General features: G+C 47.3%; 1 pseudogene across 1 annotated transcript; it reads right to left on the bottom strand.

The window, feature by feature from the left end:
• Window positions 1-553: 553 nt before the first annotated feature.
• LOC104668665 lies at window positions 554-4,000 on the bottom strand (annotated as a pseudogene). The gene has a single exon (XR_748863.2). The product of XR_748863.2 is annotated as a solute carrier family 2, facilitated glucose transporter member 3 pseudogene (transcript).
• Between the last annotated feature and the right edge of the window lie 6,173 nt (window positions 4,001-10,173).

Here is a 10,173-nt window from a genome sequence, read left to right as displayed (position 1 = left end):
CATGCCTGTGTGCCAACTGTCCCTCGACCCCAGGTTCTGAATCATTCATGGCCTTCATGCTTCTCATGGCCTGGGGCCCTCCCCCTTCCACCTGGGGGTTTCTGAAAAACGAAGAATCCTGTCCCTGGACTTTGCACCCACTGGCAATGTAGCCACCTCAAGCCACACTAGATTATCTCCTCTACTCTTCTCACAGGTCAGCCCTCCCTGGGGACTCAGAGCTGACCTCCCTGGAGCCATCACCTAGTCTCCTATTTTTCCCCAAGATGGTACTCGCACCCTTTAAAAGTTCAGTTCACAATGAGGATTAGAGGCCCTCGCACGCACCTTTCACCCACTAAGTTGGCACCGTTTGAGGAAGTGAGTTTTAGTAACACAGGTAGAGGGCTTAGGCGGGGATACGAACATTCCTGTGCATTGCTAGGGGATGTCAATCGATACAGATTGTTTTGGAGGTAAAAAATCTGATATTGGATTTTTTTTAATTTGTGCTACCTTCTGACCCAGAAATTCTGCTTCTAAAAATGTATTCTTTTTTTGTGTGTGTACATTCAGAATTTTTATTTTAAAACAAAGCATCAGAGTAACATTAGTAATAGAAAATCCATATGGAAATATACACAATCTTCTCAGTGAGAAACAGGACCCTGCCTTACTGCCAACCTACTGTTTGAGGAGCCAGAAGTTGATGTGAAATTGCAAGGTCACCTTTTCAAGCTAAACCCCACTCCATAGCTTTGTTGTGGTTTTGTTTGTTTGTTTGTTTGTTTTTTGAGACGGAGTCTTGCACTGTGGCCTGGGCTAGGGTGCAATGACGTGATCTGCAACCTCTGCATCCCGGGTTCACGTGATTCTCCTGCCTCAGCCTCCCAAATAGCTAGGATTACAGGTGCCCGCCACCATGCCCAGTTAATTTTTGCATTTTTAGTAGAGGCAGGGTTTCACTATGTTGGCCAGATTGGTCTCGAATCCCTGACCGCCCGCCTCGGCCTCCCAAACTGCTGGGATTACAGGCGAGAGCCACCGCACCCGGCCTCAGCTATGTGTGTTTATATTCAAAGGCTCCACAGGAACAGTGAGAACTGAGAACCAAAATACTGTCACTGGCAAGGGTTTGGCTAACGGTTCTGAGATGTGTAAGCACCAACAAGGGAAATGGAGATTGAGCAACATATGAAAAAGGGGCTGTGGGAACAAACACAGAGAAAATAAGTCAACAATAATGTACTTCCACCCAGAGCAAAGTGACAGTGCACATACATTCATCCTCTCAAGTGTGGCTACACTGCACATTGACTCATACTATCTCAAATATGGTTTATGGGAAAGATTCAAGTCCCCTAAGGGCACTCGGCATCGGACCACAGTGACCTGGTAACAGACATACGCAAGCATGCCATAACCCTAAAGCAACAACACACTTTAGATAATAATCGCTCAGAAAAAAATCCTCTCCCAGAGCTGAGGTTACACATTCCAAGTTTGCTATAAACATTCTTTGGGGAATGCCTTTAAAGGTATGAGTTAAAATAAAACAGAAAATCAACACCTAAAATCTACTAAAGAACAAAGTGGAGAAATAATGAATCTCTACCAAGAACCAATTATTTTTGGTTTCTCATTTGGATGGTTGCCACAAGATAGGTGGCAGATTACTTCAAAAGTCATGAGACTACTACAAGAAGAAGGAGTTATTTCGTCCAGTGAGGGGAACAGGCTTTCTAGAAAATCACTTTCCCTTCCCTCGACTCCATCCAAAATTAGAACCCATCAACCGTCATTAACTACAATGCCCATATTAGTTAATAATCCTAGACTTCAAGTACTACTACATGTAAACTATTATCTTAAAGAAAAAAATTCCAAAGGAAATCAGTAGCTTTATTATATAAGCATATGACTTTTATGAAAAATTAAACTTCAAGAGTTTCCATCTGAAGGACAAAAATTGTTAAGAGGTAACATACAGCCCTCAGGCACCACATCATTTACCCTCCAATAACGAACTACATTTCTCCCTAAATTCTTCTTATTGCACCTGAACCTCTCCAGCATCAAATATTTTACTCTATAATCTCTCTTTAAACACCTCCCTCTAATCTCAATTTCCTTCTGTTTTTATTATTTGGTAAAATTATGCTTAAAAAAATAAATATTTCCACCATGGCACATATATACCTATGTAACAAACCTGCACATTCTGCACATGTATCCTGGAACTTAATGTAAAAAAAAAAATTATGTAATTAAACCAGAGGATAAAATAAATAAAACTCAAGTTTACTTGCCGTGTAAAGCTGTGTGGAAGTGAGGAAGGTGCTCTTACATAAACCCCCTCTACCTTCCACACTCATATGTCTATCTGCTTTCTGTTAAGTCTGAGGTTGGGGGAACCACACCTTACTTTTCCTCTCCTATATCCCCTAATGTGGCAATATTAGAACCCAAGGGAGGAAAAGCTGGCAAAGTTGTCATATGCCAAGTGGCCAATCCCTCCTGAAATGAAGGTAGGTTCACTTGGTCTCTCCTAAGCAGAAGAGAATGTCCAGGAAATAAAATATTTAAAAAGCCATTGAAAATCCAACAAACCCCAGCCTTGGGGTGCTCATGGAGTGCGTGGGATGAGAAAGGAATCAAGTAGCAGCATTCAGAAGCAGTCCTGGGTTCATCCTGATGAGGTCTCTCCCTTGTTCAGGGAGAGATGGCTTTCCCATGCTGGGAGGGAGGTGGAAGGGGGCATGAATTAGACATTGGTGGTGGTCTTCTTAGGAGGCTGGATGCTGTTCATCTCCATGACGCCGTCCTTCCCAGATCTATCTGCACCGTGTGCCTGCCCTTCAAAGGCCCGTGTGATATCCTCAAAAGTCCTGCCACGGGTCTCAGGGACTTTGAAGAAGGTAAAGGCCAAGAAGGTAATGAGGAAGCCAGTGAAGATAATAAAAACGTAGGCTCCTAAATAGTGAGCAGCAGAGGGAAAGAGCAATCCGACTAGGAAGTTGGAGGTCCAGTTGGAGCAGCCGGCCACTGCCATCGCAGCTGGGCGGGGGCCCTGGCTGAAGAGTTCGGCCACAATAAACCAGGGAATGGGGCCTGGTCCAATTTCAAACAAGGCTACGAAGACCAGGATAGCCCCAATACAGACAAAGCTCATCCCATTAGAGTTATCCTTTAATAACAAAGAAACAGTCATGAGCGTGGAACAAAAGGCCATCCCTCCAAGGTCTATCATATGCAGAGTCCTTCTTCCTGCCCTTTCCACCAGAAATAGAGAAACTACAGTGAAGATCGTATTAACCACACCCGCGCCGATGGTGGCATAGATGGGCTGTTGAACACCTGCATCCTTGAAGATTCCTGTTGAGTAGTAGAACACAGCATTGATGGCAGAGAGCTGCTGAGAGAGCTGGAGCCCAATGGAAATGATGATGGGCTGTCGGTAGCTGGACACTTGCACGGTGACTTGCTTTTCTTGTGACATCCTTGCACTCTCATCTTTCATCTCCTGGCTGTCTTGGGATACATCCTGGGTGCCCCACAACCGCTGGAGGATCTGCTTAGCATTCTCCTCTTCTTTTCTGTTAATGAGCAAAAATCTAGGACTTTCAGGGCAAAATGGAAGGGTTGCACTTTGTAGGATAGCAGGAAGGATGGTGAAGCCCAATAGCAATGGCCAGAGCTCTTTAGACCCAAGGATGAATTCCAGACCAAAGATCTGGGCCACCAGAATTCCAACCACGATGCCCAGCTGGTTGAGAGTGCCAAAGGCACCCCACAGGGCAGTAGGCGAGATCTCTCCAATGTACATGGGCACAAACCCTGTGCAGAGTCCACAGAAGAGGCCAATGACCAAGCGGTCCAGGATCAGCATTTCAACTGACTTCGCTACTTTACACAGTCCCATAAGGCAGCCACCAGTGACAGCCAACAGGTTGACAATCAGCGTTGAATTATGCCTGCCAAAGCGGTTGACAAAGAGTCCAATGGAAAAGGAGCTGATCATACCCCTAAAAATGTATTCTAACAAAATGAAGTATGTATGCCAAGATTCAGCCAGAAGGATATTCATCATAACCTTATGTATAATAGCAAAATAAAACAGTAACATCCAAATATTCAAGATGGAAAGCTATTGTAATAAATATTGGAGAGGGAGATCTTGTCTCAAAAAAGAATAAAAATTAAAAAATAAATAAATATCGGAACATTTATGCAATGGAATATGATCTAACTACTAAATTTGCTGCTTGTAAAGGAGTGTCAGTTGCCTCCAGGGAGCAAAAATGAGTGAGCTCCAAGGCAGAAAATAAAAGAGACAACCTTCCCACGAATGCGCCTTTGTACCTGTTGGATTTCAAAGCATTTGAATCCCAGATATGAGATAGAGAGGTCATTAAAAGTTCACAGGATGTTTTGGAAGAAGAGTAGCATCGACAAGAGAAAGGTATTCATGAACTATTAAGTGAAACAGATACGTTGCAAAATAATGCACTAAGTGATACCATTTCTACTAAAACACAAAGCCGGAAGAAGTCCAGAAGGAAATTGCTCTGAGGCTGAACAGGATATGTTTCTAATGGACAGAATTACAGAAGTTTCTTTTCTTCTATGTATTTTTCTAACTTTGCTACAAGGAACATGCCGTGTTTCGAGGAGAAAGAGGAGCAAAAAACGTTCCTTTAAATTCTTAGAAAACGCTCTAGTCACAAAATGTGAGCTCGGCACTTTCTCTCCTTCTTGTCTCAGACAAACTCTTACGAGGAATTGAGACACTTACTGTCTTCCACTTCCTCATCACCCCCACCCAACCCAACTCCACCCAAAAAAAACTGCCTCCTCAGCCTGCTGAAGTCTAGCTTCCATCCCCACTTCTCCTGTCCCCCAAACTCATCTACCAAATGGCACACCATCCCCCTGGCCATTGCCAAATCCACCAATGCTTCCAGTCTTCCTCTCACTGGCCTCTGTGCCACATTTGTGTTCAGTGGATTTCACTAACATTCATTTAGCACCAAGTATATGTCAAACATAGTGTTAGGCACCTGAGGGAGACATCAGCCCATAAGGCTGGTCACTACCCTCAGCAGCCCATTCATAGACTGTGAGAGGAGAGAGTGGGTGAAGACCCCCAAAGTTTGTGAGGGACAGCCCTCTTCTTCAGCAGCATCATGCTCTCCAGCCCTTCAGCCCCGGCCTCCTCTGCCCCTGTCTTGCTTCTCCACTTGCCTCTTATAATCTATCCTCAGGAATATGTCCTTGCCCACTTTTCCCCTCACCCTTCTGGCACTATCTATTGACTCTGGTTTAGGAAACCTGTGAAGGTTGATATTCAACTGCCCAGCCTGGCCAGGAGCAACAGACACCTGCACTTCCATCTCCCTTGAGGCCACAGAGACCGAATGTCATGAACACCCTCACCTCCCAACTCTGCTCATTTTTTAGTTGGTGGCATCTACCCAAAACCACCCCGAACCTGCAACCCCTTCCCTCCTCCCCACTAGCCCTCCTGCCCTTCCCCCCACCCTCACTGGGGCTTTTCATCTCCTACCCCATTCATTGCAGTGGCCTCCTCTTGTGTGCCAAACTCCTGGCTTCACTTGGGTCTGCCTGTCCCCTGCACACTGCAGCCAGCAAGCTCCATCCAAAATGCCCATCTGGCCCTCTGCCTGTCCTTCTTCCCAGAAGAGTTCACAGAATAAAATCCAGGCCCAACAAGCCTGTCACCCCTTGCCCCTCATTCCTTCTGCAATCCTACCATCCACTTGTTTCCTCAATACTCAGTTCCCCCAGTATCCTCACCCTTGCTATGTCACACGTCAGTGCCTTCCCCACGCTAGGATCACCATACCCACCCCACCCCTTGATTCCCCCACATCCCACTCCTGGCATGACTTAAGCGCTTTCCAATGCTCAGGCTCTCCCTGCTCCAAAACCTTCTCAAGGACACGGGCCCTGGATGGGTAGCCCTCCTCTGTGATCCTGTCACTGCCAGAGCAGAGCACTGTTACACTGAGGTAACTAATGCATGTGTGCTTTCTCTCCAAATCAACTATCGGCCCCTCTAGAGCAGTCATTCTGGATAATAAATCCCTGCAGGCCCAGCTCTTACCACAAGACCTGACTGCTACCATCAAAGGCGGAGGCAGCAGAATGTTGGCCCAGGCAGTGGAGCTATTTCTTGTGTGTGAAAGCACAGCAGGCCCAGTGAGAGCTGTTCATAGATGTTCCTTTGCCCCTGTAGTAGCTGAGGCCCCGGACACCCCAGTGCCCAGGGCTGCTCCTGTGTGTCCCTCTGCCTGTGGCTCAGCCAAACTCAGCAAGGAGGCCAGGCCAGGCTCCACTTCTCTTCCCAGGGGCACAAAGTTGATCTGCAAGGCCTTGGTCTACCAGGAGAGTGGGACTGGGGATCTTCTGGCAGGAGAGCCCCTCTAAGCCTGCCCAAACCTAACACAGGGAGTTGGCGAGCAGAGCACCAGAAAGGCCCTGGGTCCTGAACCTCCATTCTTAAAAGGCCTTAAACCATAGGCTCATATCCAGTGAGGTCCCACCTGGCCAGCATATTTTTCTGTGTGCTAAAAAAAAGCAGGGCTTCTTTCCACCTCTAAAATGGCCTCAAGAGCTGATACAGGAGAGGCGGCAACACTGGGGAGCCTGGGGATGTCAAAGGTGGGGGCAGTCTTTCCTCCAGCTCCCTTTCCCGTACCCCCACCAGCCCCGCAAGGGCAGCAGGACCCAGCAGCCCTGGGAGGTAGAGCCAGGGGCTGCCAGAGGCCCAGCCCCCAGAGTGAGAGGGTGAGGTGTGCGCCTCAGCCTTGGAGACATTAGTCTCCTCTCACTGTTGCCATGCAAAGGTAAAAACATTGATTAAATCCAGCACCTAAATCCCCACACAGCCCTGCCCCATCTATGTAGGCTGCCTGCGCTCAGCCACCTGCCTGGAAGGACACAAGAGCCACGGCAAAGAATGAGCAAGAGCAGGAGGAAAGAGAAGGGCCACAGGAGGGCCGATGTCCCCCAGCCACAGACTCCCTCTGCTGGGTCTGCCTGGGCTCCCCCATCAGGTTTTTCTTCAGTTAAGGCAGAGACAGCCCCTGGAAAATGAGAAGCAGTGACTGGGGGCTCTCACACACAGCTGTGGCTGTCCTGAAACTCTCACTGGGAATTAAGCTATTAGGTTGATTCATCACATATTTACTGTGCGTTTCTGGTATACTAGCTGCCAGGTCCCCATGGCAAGGTCTGAACCCCAACAGCCTTGGAGCCTCATAGTCCACCTGGCTGCAGAACCCAGGCACCAACTGCTGAGAATCTTCAGGAGAGAAAATTCCGATGGCAGTTGAGAGCAACGGTGGAGCAGCAAAGTCCCCAGGCAGCAGAGCACACAGACCTGGGAGGGGTGCAGAGGTGGCATCAGCCCTATGAGGGCCTGCAGGGGAAAGCTGATGGGAGGGAAAGAGTAAGCAGAGATCTGAGCTGGAGGCCTTCCAGGAAGAAGGGAACAAAGTCAGGAAGGAGAAGATGAGGCCACCCACTACCCAATGGCTCTAGAGGCAAATTCTGCCAGCCTGGGTGTCAGTTTGCAGGCCTGCCCAGTGTTGAAAACTCACAGCCTTTGAGCTAACCACCTCTCTCCTACCCCAAAGGCAGGAGTTATGGCTACCTCTGGTGCTGAATGTTGGACACTGTGAATCAAGATCAAATTCATGACAAACACCTTTTTTAAAGAAGCAAATCAGCAACTGCCAAATCCAAAGGAGCTGGCCAGTGATAAGACCAAGGTGTGGGTGTGTAGAAGAGATGTCGGCGCACAACTGTGCTTCCGCATGGCCATCCAATTGTGGACATGGTGATGGTGCACTGAGCCCCAGAGAGCCTACCAAACATTCCCAGTTCAGGATGCCTTTGGGATCTCAGTAATGCTTTGCAGTGCCCCTAAGCTAAAAGAAATAACTAGTAGTTCTGTTAATACGTAGTTAGGTCCAAACAACTCAACACATGGTATCTGACAGATGCCACTGTCGCCACTTTGAAAATTTTTAAATATTCTTTGGCAGTCCTGTGAGCTTGCTGCAGTGTCCTAGGGGCACATCAGCGTAAAATTTGAGAGCCACAAACTGTGGATTGGGAACCCTGGTTGAGTACAGCAGCCCTTACTCCCTACTACCAAAGTGAGAGATGGCAGACATGTTTGTCTCCAATTTTAATATAGTAAAACTTGTTTGAAAGAGCCAGTGGAGTTTCTGAGTTGTTTTATTTCTCCAGCTATATACTAACCAGCCTTCTCAGAAATCTTTGTCCGTGAAAAATAATTTGACTCAAGTCCACACTATGAAAATTGAATGATTGGGCCTGGCGCGGTGGCTCACGCCTGTAATCTCAGCACTTTGGGAGGCCATGGCAGGTGGATCACCTGAGGTCGGGAGTTTGAGACCAGCCTGACCAACATGGCGAAACCCTGTCTCTACTAAAAATACAAAAATTAGCCAGGCATGGTGGCGCATGTCTGTAATCCCAGCTACTTGGGAGTCTGACGCAGGAGAATCGCTTGAACCCGGGAGGCAGAGGTTGCCGTGAGTCGAGATCACATCATTGCACTCCAGCCTGGTCACCAAGAGTGAAACTCCATCTAAAAAAAAAAAAAGTTGAATGATTGAAGGGTGTTTCCAAGGGATTCCGTTTTTTCCCCATAAACACAGAAGTTAAAGCTGCAAGATGCACCCCATTTTGTAGCAACAAATAGCAGTGAAGACGCATTTCAGATAGTTTCACTCAATCTCATCCAAGCCATCACTGTCCTCTATTCCATGTCTCTGTTTCCATGCTTTCCCTGACAAGATTAAAGCCTCATAGAGGCCAAAGTTTGTGGTCTCAATTATTCCCAGAGCCCCTCACCCGGGCACAGTGCCAGCTAATGAACGAGTGTTCAGCAAGTGCTTGCAGAAACAGTCGTTGACGACACCCCCTAGCCAATGCCCTCCACTGTTTGGAAATGGTTGCTACTGGGCAATTACTGCTGCTTAAGGGTGTGCTCAGACATTATGGCAATGACAATAACAAGGTACAGATGGTCATTGCTCCCTCATATGAGCGCAGGAGTGAATCCCTGAGTTGGGATCATTTATTGTTATTCCCAAATGGCAATAAGTAAACTGAAATTGAAAGCAGTTGAGTCCCAGGTCTGAGAAGTAGCCTAGACAATTGACTTAGCCCTAGCTCTGACATCAGAATCCATAACTTTTCTTTGCCCAGTTAATCTTCCTTCCCTCTTGGTGGTGTATTGAAGGCCAGAGAGATAGATGCAGGTAGCCCTGGGAGGGAGAGGGAAGAGAATGAAGGAAAAAGGGATGGGGGAGGGAAAAGGAGAGAGCTGACCATCAGTGGGGATAAAAGGGATTTTGAAAGAAGCAAAGAATAATGAATGCTTTAAAAGCTGGAGCTTTCCTTTAACAGGAAAATCCTAATTTCAGTTATTTCTGCATGCTGCCTGCACCACGGGAACAGACACCTTTGAACAGCACTCTTTCTGGATTCCACAGTAATTAACAAGCACAAATCATTCTGAAATCTTTAGGAAAATCACTCCTCTAAATTAAGTATGTAGTATATTCCAGACAGTGTGCTAGATACTCTGTAATTTCTTAGTTTAAAAAAAAATGACATCTCCCTGTGTAGCACCCCTACCAGCCCAACTCAGGAATGGCCTCGGCAGCACACCCTTGTAGCCAGTGCCCAGCTGCCCAGCAGCATGAGGGAGCATCCTGTGTGTGCACACACACATTCATATTCTTTCTCCTCTCTCAGCATTCTGGATGCTATTCTCAAATCCTCGATGATTTGTGGAGCATCCCGGCAATGAATAATAAAAAGCCTTGCACTCTTTTTCTCTGACAAGAAAAGAACTTGTAGCTGTCAGAGGTGACTGCTTTGAGGCATCCAGCAGGGCCTGCCTCTCTCCAGACCCCTGTGCTTTCCCTAATGATCTTCCAGGAAGAGGGTCCCCAAGCCTGGCCCCTCCCAGCCTTCCAGGGGCTCTTGAATTTCATGCTTTAGCAAGGGCAAGTACTCAGCCCCGACCTCAAACAGCACCACGCCCCAGAAGACCGCTGACATTTGCTGACCAATTGCTGTTTTCTCATTCTACCTTAGCCCTATCCAGTTCTCCCAAGTTCTGCAGGG

The sequence above is a fragment of the Rhinopithecus roxellana genome, chromosome 5 (genome assembly GCF_007565055.1).
Source record: "Rhinopithecus roxellana isolate Shanxi Qingling chromosome 5, ASM756505v1, whole genome shotgun sequence".
Lineage (NCBI taxonomy): Eukaryota > Metazoa > Chordata > Mammalia > Primates > Cercopithecidae > Rhinopithecus > Rhinopithecus roxellana.
Note: the sequence above shows the minus strand (reverse complement) of the source record. Positions and strands in the feature narration are given on the sequence as shown.